This window comes from Motacilla alba, chromosome 11 (assembly GCF_015832195.1).
Source record: "Motacilla alba alba isolate MOTALB_02 chromosome 11, Motacilla_alba_V1.0_pri, whole genome shotgun sequence".
Taxonomy (NCBI): Eukaryota; Metazoa; Chordata; class Aves; order Passeriformes; family Motacillidae; genus Motacilla; species Motacilla alba.
Genome location: NC_052026.1, coordinates 19,311,633 through 19,324,578, shown reverse-complemented (window position 1 = coordinate 19,324,578; position 12,946 = coordinate 19,311,633). Strand labels below are relative to the sequence as shown.

The 12,946-nt window shown below is 53.6% G+C and overlaps 1 protein-coding gene across 3 annotated transcripts in view; it reads right to left on the bottom strand.

The window, feature by feature from the left end:
- ZNF469 (zinc finger protein 469) overlaps nt 1–12,946 on the bottom strand; it is a 194,073-nt gene that overhangs the window by 162,219 nt on the left and 18,908 nt on the right. For all 3 annotated transcript variants that reach the window (XM_038147748.1, XM_038147749.1, XM_038147750.1), the window contains one exon: nt 307–360. The gene's annotated coding sequence lies outside the window, so the exon portion shown is untranslated. The remainder of the gene's footprint in view (nt 1–306; nt 361–12,946) is intronic.

Sequence of the window (12,946 nt, the reverse complement as noted above, 5' to 3'; positions counted from 1 at the left end):
AACAATATCTCTGTTTTCAAGAGCCCTGGATAACCCCATTATCCAGGAGCAACAGGGAATAAAGATCTTGGGTTTTCCAAGGCCTTCAAGAATCTCAACTCACTCTGCACAATATCCCTGTTTCCAAGGTTCCATCACCTCTTCCTGCAATTAAAATCGGAGATGCCAGGGAGCAAAATACGGAGCCCAGACCTCCAGAAGTAAAATTCAAATGCAAGCACAGCACAAATATTCCAGCATTGAAACCTTTGGAAGCGGCATTCAACAGGAAAACAGCACAGAAATGCAATGAAGGAAATGCAATACCTGGTGCAGGTGTTCAGGAGGGGAATTCCCACAGTGTGGAATCAATAATCCTGCCTGGAAAAAGAGAGAAGGAAAATTAATATTCTGTTAAAATTTAAAATAAAGATATTTTCTAATTGAACAAAATACAGTTAATTAATTCATGACAGCTATTAACACTAAGATTTATTAAGAAGTAGAGACTTTGGGGTTGTATTTTTCTTTACACCATGAACTTCTGATAATAAGAATAATTTTGAATTATTATTAACAATTATTAATAATTCTGCCTCCTTTTATTCTCCCAAAATACTTCATTCTAACAAATAAAAAGCTTTGAAGAAAAATCTGGAACAGTCTCAAGGGAATCCTTTCATATGGAAGTTACACGAACAGGTTCCTCCAGCAGCTGATTCCTTCAGGCAACAAATCAGGGAATTTTTTGGGGGTGTAAATATTAGGAATGGCCACACATCCCATTTACTCCACAGAACTCTGGAAAAACTTTCAGGAAATTAAATTAGCAGTTAAACACCTCAAACTTCAGGACGTGCTTGGCCTCAATGATCCTAAAGGTCTTTTCCAATCTAAATGATTCTGTAACTCCATTACTGTCATTCCCAGTGATCTCCATTGGCACTGAAGGCTCAACGACCAACCAGGCTCATCAGAGCAGCAAGAACAAGGCCCAAAATCCAAATGCCACTAAAATCCCAAGAAATCCTTATCCATTAGAGCCAACATTGGCATTTTCTGCCTCTGAAGTGAGGGGACACATCCCTGGAAGGGTTCCAGGCCGGGATGGACGGCACTTGGAGCACCCTGGGCTGGTGGAAGGTGTCCCTGCCATGGCAGGGGTGGGACTGGAGGAGTTTTAAGGTCCCTTCCCACCCAGCCCATTCCATGATCTCACCCAGAACCACAGCTCTTGGGAAACGAGCCAGAATCCCCCTCCATTCCTCCATTTATTACAAATCCATGATTTTTTGGAAGCAGCTCCCGATTTCTGAGTGCTCAGGGCTGGCAGAGCTGCAAATCCTTTGGACTCAGAGCATCCATGGGGGAATCCCCAGCCGACCTTTGCTCCACACCCACTCGGGGAACGCTGAGGGAAGGGCAGCTCCTACCAGGCTCACAAACCCATCCAGAGGGGAATGTGCCTCCCTGGCCCTGCTGACCACCAGGGAATTCCCTGTCAGAGCACCCGTGGCGAAGCTGCTGCACAGCAAACAGCACACAGCATCCCCTGAAATCAGGGCCAGGGCTTGGAATGCTCCAAGGAATGCTCAGGATATAAATATTTATGGGGCTTGATGAACTGCAGCCCTGCACTAATGAAAGCAAGGCTGGAGAGATGGGCCTGGGCTGTCCTCTGCCCAAAAGGAGGAGGATTGGAGTGTAAATATCCCTGCTCCATGAAACAATTCCTGCTCCATGGCAGGGCCAGCACACATGGCACATCAACAGCAGGGAAGCTGCTCCTGGAGCTGCAGAGGGAATTCAGCAGTGCCCAGGTGTCACCAGAACACCTGGACTGGGCTAATCCCCAGCACAGCTGGGATTCCAACCCCATTTCCCTTGGTTTGAACGTTGTCCAAGGCACAGACAGGGAGGAAATCCCTTCTGGGAAGGGGGGTGGCACCCAGGTGAGCACAGGGAATCCTCCTGCACTGGGTCAGCAGGGGGAGGAGGGGGCTCTTCCCTTCTGTCCTGCTCAGGTGAGACTCCACAGGAGCTGCAGCTCTGGGAACTCCAACATCAGGACATGGAGCTGCTGGAGGGAGTCCAGAGGAGGTGCTCTGAGGGATGGAGCCCCTCTGGAGCCAGGCTGGGAGAGTTCAGCTGATCCAGGGAGAGCTCAGAGCCCCTGGCAGGGCCTAAAGGGGCTCCAGGAGAGCTGCAGAGGGACTGGGGACAAGGGATGGAGGGACAGGACACAGGGAATGGCTCCCACTGCCACAGGGCAGGGATTGATGGGATATTGGGAAGGAATTGTTCCCTGTGAGGGTGGGGAGGTGCCTAGAGCAGCTGTGGCTGCCCCTGGATCCCTGGCAGTGCCCAAGGCCACACTAGACAGGGTTTGGAGCACCCTGGGATGGTGGAAAGTTGGGAATCCTCATGGCAGGAGCTGGACTTGAGGAGCTTCAGAGATCCCACCCAGCCCATTCCATGACTCAGCCATTGGGGATCCCCTGATCAAGCCCACAGTAATTCCCATGCCCAAATTTTCATCCCAGTTCCAGGCTGGGGAGGTGGCACCTTCAGGAAGCCAAACCCCCTCAAACAAGGCTCTGGAAGCACTGGGAGACTCCCGAGTGCAGAATTCCAGCTGTGAGCAGCACCAGCCCTCAGTGCTGCACACTCCCACAGGGAACTCTTGCAGACACCCTGTCCTTCCCAGCCTGTCCAGTGTTATCCCAGGAATTCCATAAAAACGCCTTTCCCATGGCATTACACTGCCCCCTCCAAAACAACCTCGATAAGAAATGTCTGCCTTGAGCACACAGGAACTTCAAAGAGGAAAAGCTGCTCATCCCAGCAAATATTTGCTCCAGCCCCTGCCTGCAGAGCCTCCCAGGTGCCTGATAAATTCATGGATTCTCCCAGCCATTCCCAGCTGGATGATGAGCTCCTCCTGAACTGCTCCAAAAGGATCAGGGAGTGAGATCACAAAAAAAAAACCCAGACCCAACCATGTGGCAGCAGCTCTGGCCACGACGGCTGTCCAAGGAAATCAAAGCTCCCTGCACATTCCACTTGCTCTGGATGCACTCTGGGAACAGATCAAAGCCACATTTGGTGGCATTCCGTGGAGGCTCAGCCACTCCAGCAGAATCTGGGTCAGCGTGATCCTCCCAGGATGAGCTGGGGGAGCTTCCCAAGGGATTCTGGATGAAGGCAGAGCTTTCACAGAGCAGCTGGCAGCCACCACCTCCCACGGCAGCTCCATGCTCTCCCAAAGCCTCCACGAGCCAAGAGTTACACACGGAAAAGGCTCCGAGCCCCTTGGAAAAACAAGGCTGAGCCCTCATCCAGAGGGAAGGCAGAACCACGGGATTATCCTCAGCACCTGCACTGCCCCATGGCACTCCCTGCACCCCGGGGCTCCTCTCCTGGCCGGTGGGGACATTCCAGCCCCTCCAGGTCCCCCAGGTGGCTGCAGAGCCAGGAGCCACCGGCTGTGCTTCCACCATCCCCATTCCAAGCAGGGAACCAGGCACAGGAAGTTTTCTGTGGCACTGGATTTAAGCAGGACCATCTTTGCTGGCTGGGAGTGAAGCTTTTCATCCCAGTTTTTTTGGGATTAGGGCTCAGGACATGGTTCCTCTTGGCTGCATGGAAGGAACTTGATGTTTTCTGCCCAAACAGTCCTCGGGGACTGGGATTAATTCTGACAATATTTGGTGGAACAGAATCCCAGGTCCAGCATGCTCCCTCAGCTGCCTCCAGAGGGATGGAGGGAGGCAGAGCGGGGGGAGGGGGAGCCTTTCCTGTCCAAAAACCTCATGTTTTGACTCCAGTCCATTCAAAAATAAGGAAAAAAACAAAACAAAACAAAACTCCAACACCAGAGGAACTAATCCTCAGCCTCCAAGGTCTTGTTTTCATTCCTGTGTGGAACTCAACCACTCTGGCTCCGTACAAAGCTCAGATTTTGTTTTCTGGGCATTTTTAACTTTCCCTCCAGCAGCATTCCCATTCCAAGGCACAGGTGGAGCTCCCAGCAGGAGGGATTGCAGAGGCAGGAAGGGTCTGGAGCCCCCCAGCCCCAGGGATGAGCTACCTGTTTTCCACAGGGATATAAACCCCTCTGATTCCAAAGACAATCCCTGAATTTTAGCCTCCACAAAGACAAAAGAATTCCAGGAGAACCTTGTCCTCTCTTCCTGCAGCTTCACCTGGCAAAACTGGGATCAGCTCCATCCCATCAGAGCCTCCCACTCTCCTCCCTCTCCCAGGGCCAGAGGTTTTGGGGTGGATTTGGGAAGATGCAGGTTTGGACCTTGGGGAGGTCCTGCCTGTGCCCCAGTAGCTCTGGGAGCTGGGGCAGGGAAAGGAAATGGGGATGGGGAGGGAAGAGAAGGACAAAATTCCCTGATTTTAGATATTTTATGGCAGCTGAGAGTGTCAGTTGGTAAATTCTGCTGTTTGAAAAGTGTGGCTTTTAAATCCCTGCGGGAGTGGGAACTGCATCACTGCCCTGGGCAGCTGTGCCAGCCTGGCAGCTGTGCCAGCCTGGCTGACCCTTCTGGGCAAGAATTTATCCCAAAATCCAACCTAAACCTCCCCTGGCACAACCTGGGGCAGGCTCCCCTTGTCCTGTCCCTGGTTTCCTGGGAGCAGAACCCGACTGAGGGGAAGTTTCACCTCATGTGAGCAAGAAAACAAATCCTGAGGGGGAACCTCCCCCCAGCCCACCAAAATCAAGCACTGAGTGGCTGCATCCACATTCCCACCCTGGATTTAGCAAACTTTTCCCATTTCATCATTCCGTGGCCATGTTGCTGGGCTTATTCCACACCTCTCTGATGCAGGATCTTCTCCAGAGCCTGCAGTCTCCCTGGATGAGCCATTTATCTCCAAACCCAAATAAAAAACATTTTAGGCCGGGCCATGGCATGGGAAAGATGCACTTGGAGTGAACAGCTCGAATTAACGAGCCAGTAAAACTTTAATTGACCTTTTTTGTAGTTCTTGGCATTCAAGGGAGCATCAAACTTCCCTTTTTCTGTTGGAAGGGCAGAAAGGGGGGAATAGAGCTCAGTTATGGTATCAAGTGATGCATTTCAGGTTTGCTGTCAAACAAATAGAGATAAAACCCCCTTTTCTCTGGGAGAGCCTTTTACTGACTGATAACCAGGATAATTAGATTTTAACTGGGCTGCCCACAAAGGAGCAGCATTCCAACCATCCCCTGCCTCCTTCCCAGCTCAAAAGGCTTTGCAGGGAGAAGCAGGAAAAAAGCAGGAACCATTAAAACCCCATTTCAACAGAATCCTTGTGTTTCTCAGAGCAAGGCCATTAAAAGGTGCACTGATACCTCCAGGATTGGGTTCCTCCATTTGGGGAAAATGGGATGTTCGTTTATCAGGGCCGTGCTGCAACCCGATCCTAAATAAAATCCATTTATTTCCCCATTTGCTCCAGCTGAGCCCGGGATGCTGAGCCAGCTGTGCTGCAGATGTGCTGCTCCTGCACCCCTGGCAGTGCCCACACTGCCACCCTGGGCTTTTGGGGAATCTTCCTCCACATCCCTGGGGAAATTTGGTCTCAGCAGGGAGAAATGGAGCTCAGCAGGTGTTTGGGAAAGCTGCCAGGACCTGGATGCACACAGGATGAGCCAGGTCCTGCCCCATCTCTCCATTCTCCCTGAGCACTCCAGGTGTCAATAAATTCATTTTTCAGCTTCCAGGGCTGGCACTGCACCCTCCCAGCCCAGGGTGGGGTTAAATCCTGGACTCATTTCCCTCATTTCACCCAACTCAGCAGTGCCACCTGAATGGGGACAGCATTCCCAAATCTCTGCTCCAGCAGCCAAGTCCTTCACCAAACATGGCATTTTTACTTTCCCTCCCCCATCAAAATTCTTTTTTAACTTTCAATTGGGAAGGAAATGGGTGTCTTGGGATAAAGGGGAAGAATTTCCCAGTTAGGAAAACAAACCAGCCCAGCCATTCCCACTTCCTAAAGCAGATGACAACCATGGAGGCACCAGCTCCTGCTTCCCCTTTCCACAGCTCCCATCCCAGTTTCCTCCAGTGCCAATTCCCAAATCAGTGCCCTCTTCCCACCAGCAGCCCTTGGAAGGACAGGAAAGGAGCTCCTGAGAAAACAGATTTTCTTTTCCCTAGGAAACCCCTCCCTTTTTTTTCCCCTAGGAAAAGGACAGATACAAGCACTTGCTACAGAGGTTCAAGAGTGCAGCCAAAAATTCCAGGACCTCCAAATCAGGTTTATGAAGCTCTTCAAACACCTGACAGGTGAAGGCAAGCCCATAACTGAATCAGAAGCTCTCAAAAAAAAAAAAAAATTAAAAAGAAATTTTAAAAGCTGAGCTCATCTGCTCTTTAATCCTAGAAATAGTCAGACACTGTGGACACGTAAAGGAGCTTTAAAGCTCTCCAGGTATCCAATATTCCACTTCCAGTCAGGCAGGACGGGTTTATTTGGGAGACATCGGCAGCTCTGTTTCCAGATTTCATCAGGGCACAGGGGACACCCGGGCAAGCAGACCCTGCGGAAAACCCGACAGAGGCGCTCCGGGATCCGGTGCTCCGCTCCCTTCGCTCATCCCAGCCGCGGCAATTCCCCCTGGAGCAGGAGGGCCGGAGGCAGCGCAGCCCGGGGGGGATCCCCGGCAGGGCTCGGGGCCGCGTTCCCCTAATGAGCCCCACAGCAGCGGCACGTGCGCGGCCCGGGGTTCATGGTTAATTACCTAATGAGCTGGGCAGGAGCCGCTGCGGAGCCCGAGCGAGTGCAGCTGGGAGCGGGGACACCCAGCCGGGCAAGGGAAGCGAAAGCCGCTTCCGAACAAAAGGGAGGAAAAGCATCCCAGCATCGCCTCGCCAGGCCGCTGAATCCAGGGAAACCTTCCCGAGGTCCTGGCTCAGCCCCAGGCGCTGCTTTCCCTGCGCAATTCACAGGGACTTCGCTCCGGAGGGAGCACAAAGCGCGTTTGTTCCCCTCCTGCAGATGCGAGGAGCGGGGGAGCTGCAGCAGGGCAGGGCAGGGCGGCACAGCCCGGGATGGAGCCGATCCTGCTCCCCCCAAAAATTCCAGCGCGCAGGGGAAGCACCCAACCAAACCCAGCCGTGTCCAGGGAGCAGGAAGGGTTTGGATTCGGGGTTTTATTGCAACAACAATAATAAAACAAAGAGGAATTTTAGCGGCGGAATATCGTGTCGTTCCAAAGGGGTGCGGAGGGAGAGCAGAGACGGCCCAAAATTCGGATTTCAGGGGCACCGCTCAGGCAGAGCCCACGGGACACAAGGAGAGGAATAAAAGAGGAAAACAACAAAACGCAGCCCAACAAAAACCAAATATTCATCACAGCTAAAATTAGTATAAAAATGGGGGATTAGGAGAAATAACAGCCGTACCTTGGGGTGCCAGCGGAGCACAGGAGCGGCAGGGATGAGGTTTGGGACAAAAGGACAGGAAAACAGAGCGGAGCAGGGAACATCCCGGGAAGCAGGAATGGTTTCCATATCCTGAGCCTTCCCAGCCCCAGGGCTGAGGGGCTGGCACCAAACCCTGCTCCGAGCAGAGGGGAAGGAGCAGGACGAGCTTTGCATCCCACACAGCTCCAGGCTCGCCTAACGGCGAGCAGCTCAGCCTCCCTCCCGCGCATCCCAGGAAATCCCAAATTCACCTCCGACAGGGGCGGTCTGGGGACACAGAGGGGACACAGAGCTCACTGACCTGCTGGGGACACACAGGGGACACAGAGCTCACTGACCTGCTGGGGACACATCACCTCAGTGCTGCGCTCCAGCGCTGGAAGATGCCCAGAGTTCCAAAAGAGGCGACAAAATTTCCATGGCGCCTCATCCCCAAAATCCAGGCGGTCGCCAAGACCTCTGCAGCCCCTCAGGAAGGGGGAAATCCTCCTCTAATTCACTTGCTGTCCCTAAAAACTCAAAAATGAGGAATAAAGGCCAGCTCCTTGCAGCACCTCCACCAAAGGCTCTCCCTGGAGCGGAACCAGAATTTCTGGGCGGCTTCAGTCCCGCGGCCAGGTGGGAGATGGGCTGGGCGGGGCTCTCCCATCCCAATCACCCCAGCATCTCCTCCAGCTGCTCCCGGGCCGCGATGGACAATGAGGAGCACCTGGGCAGCGCTGAGCACCTGGAGGGCACCAGGGAAGGGCCTTGGCAGCGCCCATCCCTGTGGGTCCCTTCCTCAGAGCCCTTCCCCGAGCTGTTCTCCCCAGGGATGGTTCCTCCCTCGTCCTTCCTCAGGGAGCTGAGCAGCTCAAGGGATGCTCTGCTCCTCCCAGCTGTGCTCAGAGAATCCCCCAGAGCCAGGCGCTGGCTGGAATTATCCCGTTTTCCAAGGGTTTTCTCCAAAAGAAGTGGAAAATGATCACCCATTCCCACCCCTACCGTGAACAGGGACACCTCCCACTGTCCCAGGGTGCTCCCAGCCCGGTCCAGCCTGGCCTTGGGCACTGCCAGGGATCCAGGGGCAGCCGCAGCTGCTCTGGGAAATCCATTCCAGGGCCTCCCCACCCTCCCAGGGAAGGATTCCTTCCCAAAATCCCACCTATCCCTGCCCTCTGGCAGTGGGAGCCGCTCCAGTTGTCAAATCCCCATTATTCTCCCCACAGCCCCCCTGGCCTTGCACTTGCCCCCCTGTGCTGCCCACCTTTGTCCCTGGATTTGTTGTGTCCTTCCCACCTCTCCCAAAATAGTCTTATTTTTTTCCACTTGGACTTTATTTCTAGCCCTGACATTCCTTTCATCCAAGCAAGCATTTAAAGATATTTATCTTCCTTTAGCAGCCTGACTGTGCCTCACACGGTGTGGAATTGGAGAATTCCAGGTTTGGGCTGGAAAAGACCTTAAAACTCATCCCATTCCATGGGCAGAGACACCTCCCACCATCACAGGCTGCTCCAAGCCCTGTCCTGGAAAAAAATTTGGAGTAAACTCACTGAAATGCAGGAATTTCACGGGGATGAAAGTAACACCACTCATTCCAGCAGGGAATATTCCTCTGGATTGTCCCAGCTGAAGTCCTCCCCTTACAGGGGACTTGAGCTCCTCATTTCTGTGCTGGGAGTGATTGGGCTCTGTAAAATCTGCCCAAACTGAGAGAAATGACATTTCCAGCATCCACAGGTTTGTCTGGAATGTCGTTGGATAAGGTTACAAAACACAGCCTGCTCTGCAACTGAAAGTTTGGAGGAAAAGTTCCAAACACAGAAAATACAATTATTGTTTAATGTGTGAACAGCTTCACCTCCCAGGGACAGCGCCACGGACTGTGCTGATCGCGTGACAAGAATTCCAAGGGAATTCCATGGAAAAAATGGAGGTTTTCAGCATCCAAACCATCCCACTCCCAACCTCTCAGCAGTGTCCTCATCCTTCCATCCTGCTGCCTCCTTGGAGAATTCCCAGCCTGTCCCTGTCATGAGGGTTTTCCTTGGATCAGCTGTGGCAAAATTGAAAGGAAGAGAGGAGAAAGAGCTGGAAGAGGAGGAGGAAGAGGAGGAGGAAAGGCTTTTTCAGGTGCCAGGGATTTTCCAAGCTCCAAAGGCTCCAGAGCTCTGCCCATCCAAATCCCGGTGTCTTCTCCCAGTCCATCCCAGTTTAACACCCTGGAAGTGCCCTGGGAGCTCTGCCCCATCCCCCTCTCCTTTCCAGGTGGAAATTTCTCTGTGGAATGACCAAGCTCTGGTGTGGATCCACCTTTTCCTCCAGCTTGGAGACAGCCAGGGATCCGTCAGCAGTGGCAGCCAGGAGACAAAACGCCCTGCTGGAGGTTTGGGAAGGAGGAGAAGTGGGATAGCAATAACTGATGGGGGTTTCTCCCAGCTCTGGAGGCCGCAGAGGTGAGAAAACAGAACAAACAGCAAAGGGAGGAGCTCTGGGGTGAGAGCAGAACGGGGCTGGGGGAGATTTCCAATTCCATCTGCCCTTGGATGAAGGCAGATAATGAAATACCTCTGGAATGAGGAAAAGTGTTTCCAATGTGATGGAAAAGCTGTTAGCAGGGGGCAGCAGCTGCAGGGGTTTTATCTCCCTCGCCAGGACAAAGGTTCATTAATCATCTGGCACTGCTTTATGCACCCATCTTATCTTCCCAAAGCTCCCCGTGCTCCCTCCCAGGACATCCTGGAGCAGCACTGGAATATTGATTCCCGTTCTTGTGTCCGTGTTCTTCTCTGGGATTGCTGAGTTGTTCAGGGAGATGGGAACACGGGCATGGCTCTGCCCCAAAATGCAGCAGAGCATTTGGGATAAAACTGGAAAATCCTTTTAATAATGAGGAAGAATCACAGAATCATGGGATGGGTGGGAAGGGACCTTAAAGCTCATCCAGTCCCACCCCTGCCATGGACACCTTCCACTATCCCAGGATGCTCCAAGCCCCTCCAGTCTGGCCTGGGACATTCCAGGGATGAGGAATCCACAGCTTTTCCAAGCAACCTGTTCAAATCCAGGGCTTGCAGAAAGGTGGGATATAAAGCCACAAGCAGGAATGAAGCCAGAACTTTCCAAAATCCCCTCTCTCTTGGGAAGGTGCTGCCAGACCTTTGGAGAACACAGCTGGTGGAGACCCTGATCCTTCCTTTGCTCTGGAAAAAGGGGAATATTCATCTGCCTCTCCTGGCTCAGCAGATGAGATTCCCCAGCCATCAGCTGATGTTTTTTATAATTTTTCCTGAATCTCTTGGCAAGAGATTCCCTTCCCTGACATCCTAAACAGGGGCTGTGCTCGTGCCTGGGTTGGGAACAGGCAGAGGAAGCCGAGTTTGAGGAATCTCAGCTGGGGAAAGCCCAAATCCCAATTTCCCATCAACCAACCGAGCACTTAAGCCTGGCTGACACCACAGAGGAGCTGCTGAGCTCTGAGCTCAGCTTAACCTCTGTAAAACCACCCTGAGAGCACTCCCAGCACCTTCCCACTGGGAATTGCTGCTTAGCTCCGGCTGGGAGCAGCACCGCCCTGGGGAAGGGCTGGGGGTCACAGCCACGAGCAGCCAGCAGGATCCAGGGATGGAATCCCAGCAGGAGCAGCGGGATCAGGGATGGGCACAGGCTCTGGGGAAAGGCTGGAGAAGAGCCAGAGGGTTAAAAAGAAACCCTCTTTGCCTGACAAATGATTCCTGTGGAAACAGCAAAGGGGCGTTGGGGATGAGCTGAACGTGGAATGGGTGGCAGGGCTGGGAGGTGACGACCAGAGTGATGACCACCACACTGATGACCGCCAGACCTCCTGAGTGATCCCAGCAGGAGTTTGAAGCTGGTTTTGGAGCACTGGGGATCACTGGCTGGGATTGGGATCACTGTTCCTTGGGACAGCAGTGGCACCACGTCCATGCCGGCATCACCGCTCTGCTGGGAACACCCAGAGCTGTCCATGAGTGACAGGAACCACTGGAATGAAGCAGAGTGGGGAGGAGAAAGGCCGTGTTCCTGCAGGAATGACCTTCCAGGAGGTGGAGCCTGAGGAGCTCCGGAGCCATGGCCGCACTCCTCGCTCGGGCCCGAACTTACACAATGATTTATTTGCATCCTGCCCGAAAACAAATGGATGTTTTACATATTTATATCATAAGATAAAGTGATCCTGCAGCTGATCAAAGCCAGGGCAGATCTGGAGGCGATTACAGCAAGTGTTTGCTTAACTGAGGTCATGATGCTCTCGGAGCGGGCGAGGCTCCGGCTCTGCTCCGCACATGTGAGCGCTCCAGGAAGGTCGGGAGAGGCCCTGGCTCCAAGTGCTGCCTTTCCAAGAGTTCAAGCAAAGCTGAACCTGGCTCCTCGATCCAGCCTTGGGACAAGGGGTTGGTCAAGGGGAGCAGCGTTGTGCTGTTTGTGAAATGAAATTGACTTTAAAGAGGTTTGTGCCCGATGGAAGCTCAGTTTGGCTTCATTTGGAATTCTGGAGAGGATGAAGGAGCTGAGGGGGCTCATCCTGGAGAAAAGGAGGCTCAGGGGGCCCTCCTGGCTCTGCACAGCTCCTGCCAGGAGGGGACAGGTCCCAGGAGCAGGGACAGGAGCAGAGGGAACGGCCTCAGGCTGGGCCAGGGCAGGCTCAGGGTGGACAGCAGCAGGAATTTCCCCATGGAAAGGGGGGTCAGGGATTGGCAGTGCCCAGGGAGGGTTGGAGTGCCCATCCCTGGAGGTGTGCCAGCAATGCCTGAGGTGGCACTCAGTGCTGTGGGGATGGGGCACAGCTGATCCCAGAGCTCCTTGCCACCCTCAGTGATCCTGATCCCATCGCTCCGTGAGATGGGGTGAGTCTGTCCAGCAGGGTCTGTGTCCTGGCAGGCCGGGCTGTGGCTGGGAAAGCTGGAGCTGGGGACAGGGATGCTCCACTCTGCACACCCTGGGCTGGCCTTGGAGGGATTTTCCTGGCTGGAATCCGAGGTTACCACTGAACCACACAGTTGGGAATGGGCAAAGGATACAGTGGATGCAGAGCTTCCTCCTGGGAAGCCTTGCAGTGGCTGGGCAGAGGCTGCAAGAGCCAGGGATGACCAGTCCAGCCTGGCACTGTACAGGGATATACTGGGAATACTGATCCCACCCCTCAAGCTGGGTGTCCAGGAGACTTTCCCAACATCCACCCCCATGGGAAATCCAGGCTGATGCCGGGGATGTCCCTGGTGCATTCCCTGCCACTTCACTAAATGTCATCACAGAGAGTTTGGTTTCTGCCTGCTCCCACTGAAACAGCAAATTCCTGCTCTTACACCAGAGCCTGGATTCCAGCACGGGAAGAGCCAAATTCTCGCTGAAAACCAGTCGGGAATTTGCCTTCTCCTGATTTTCCAGCCCTGCAAAGCCACGTTGGGACCTTCCCCTCTTTCCACGCAGCACAAACGCCCCTGCAAGGCTCAGGAGACAAACCCAGCCGGGATTGCAATCCCTGGGCTCTCATTCCCGGCCACATCTGGGGCCCTGCCGGCTCAGGAACATTCCCC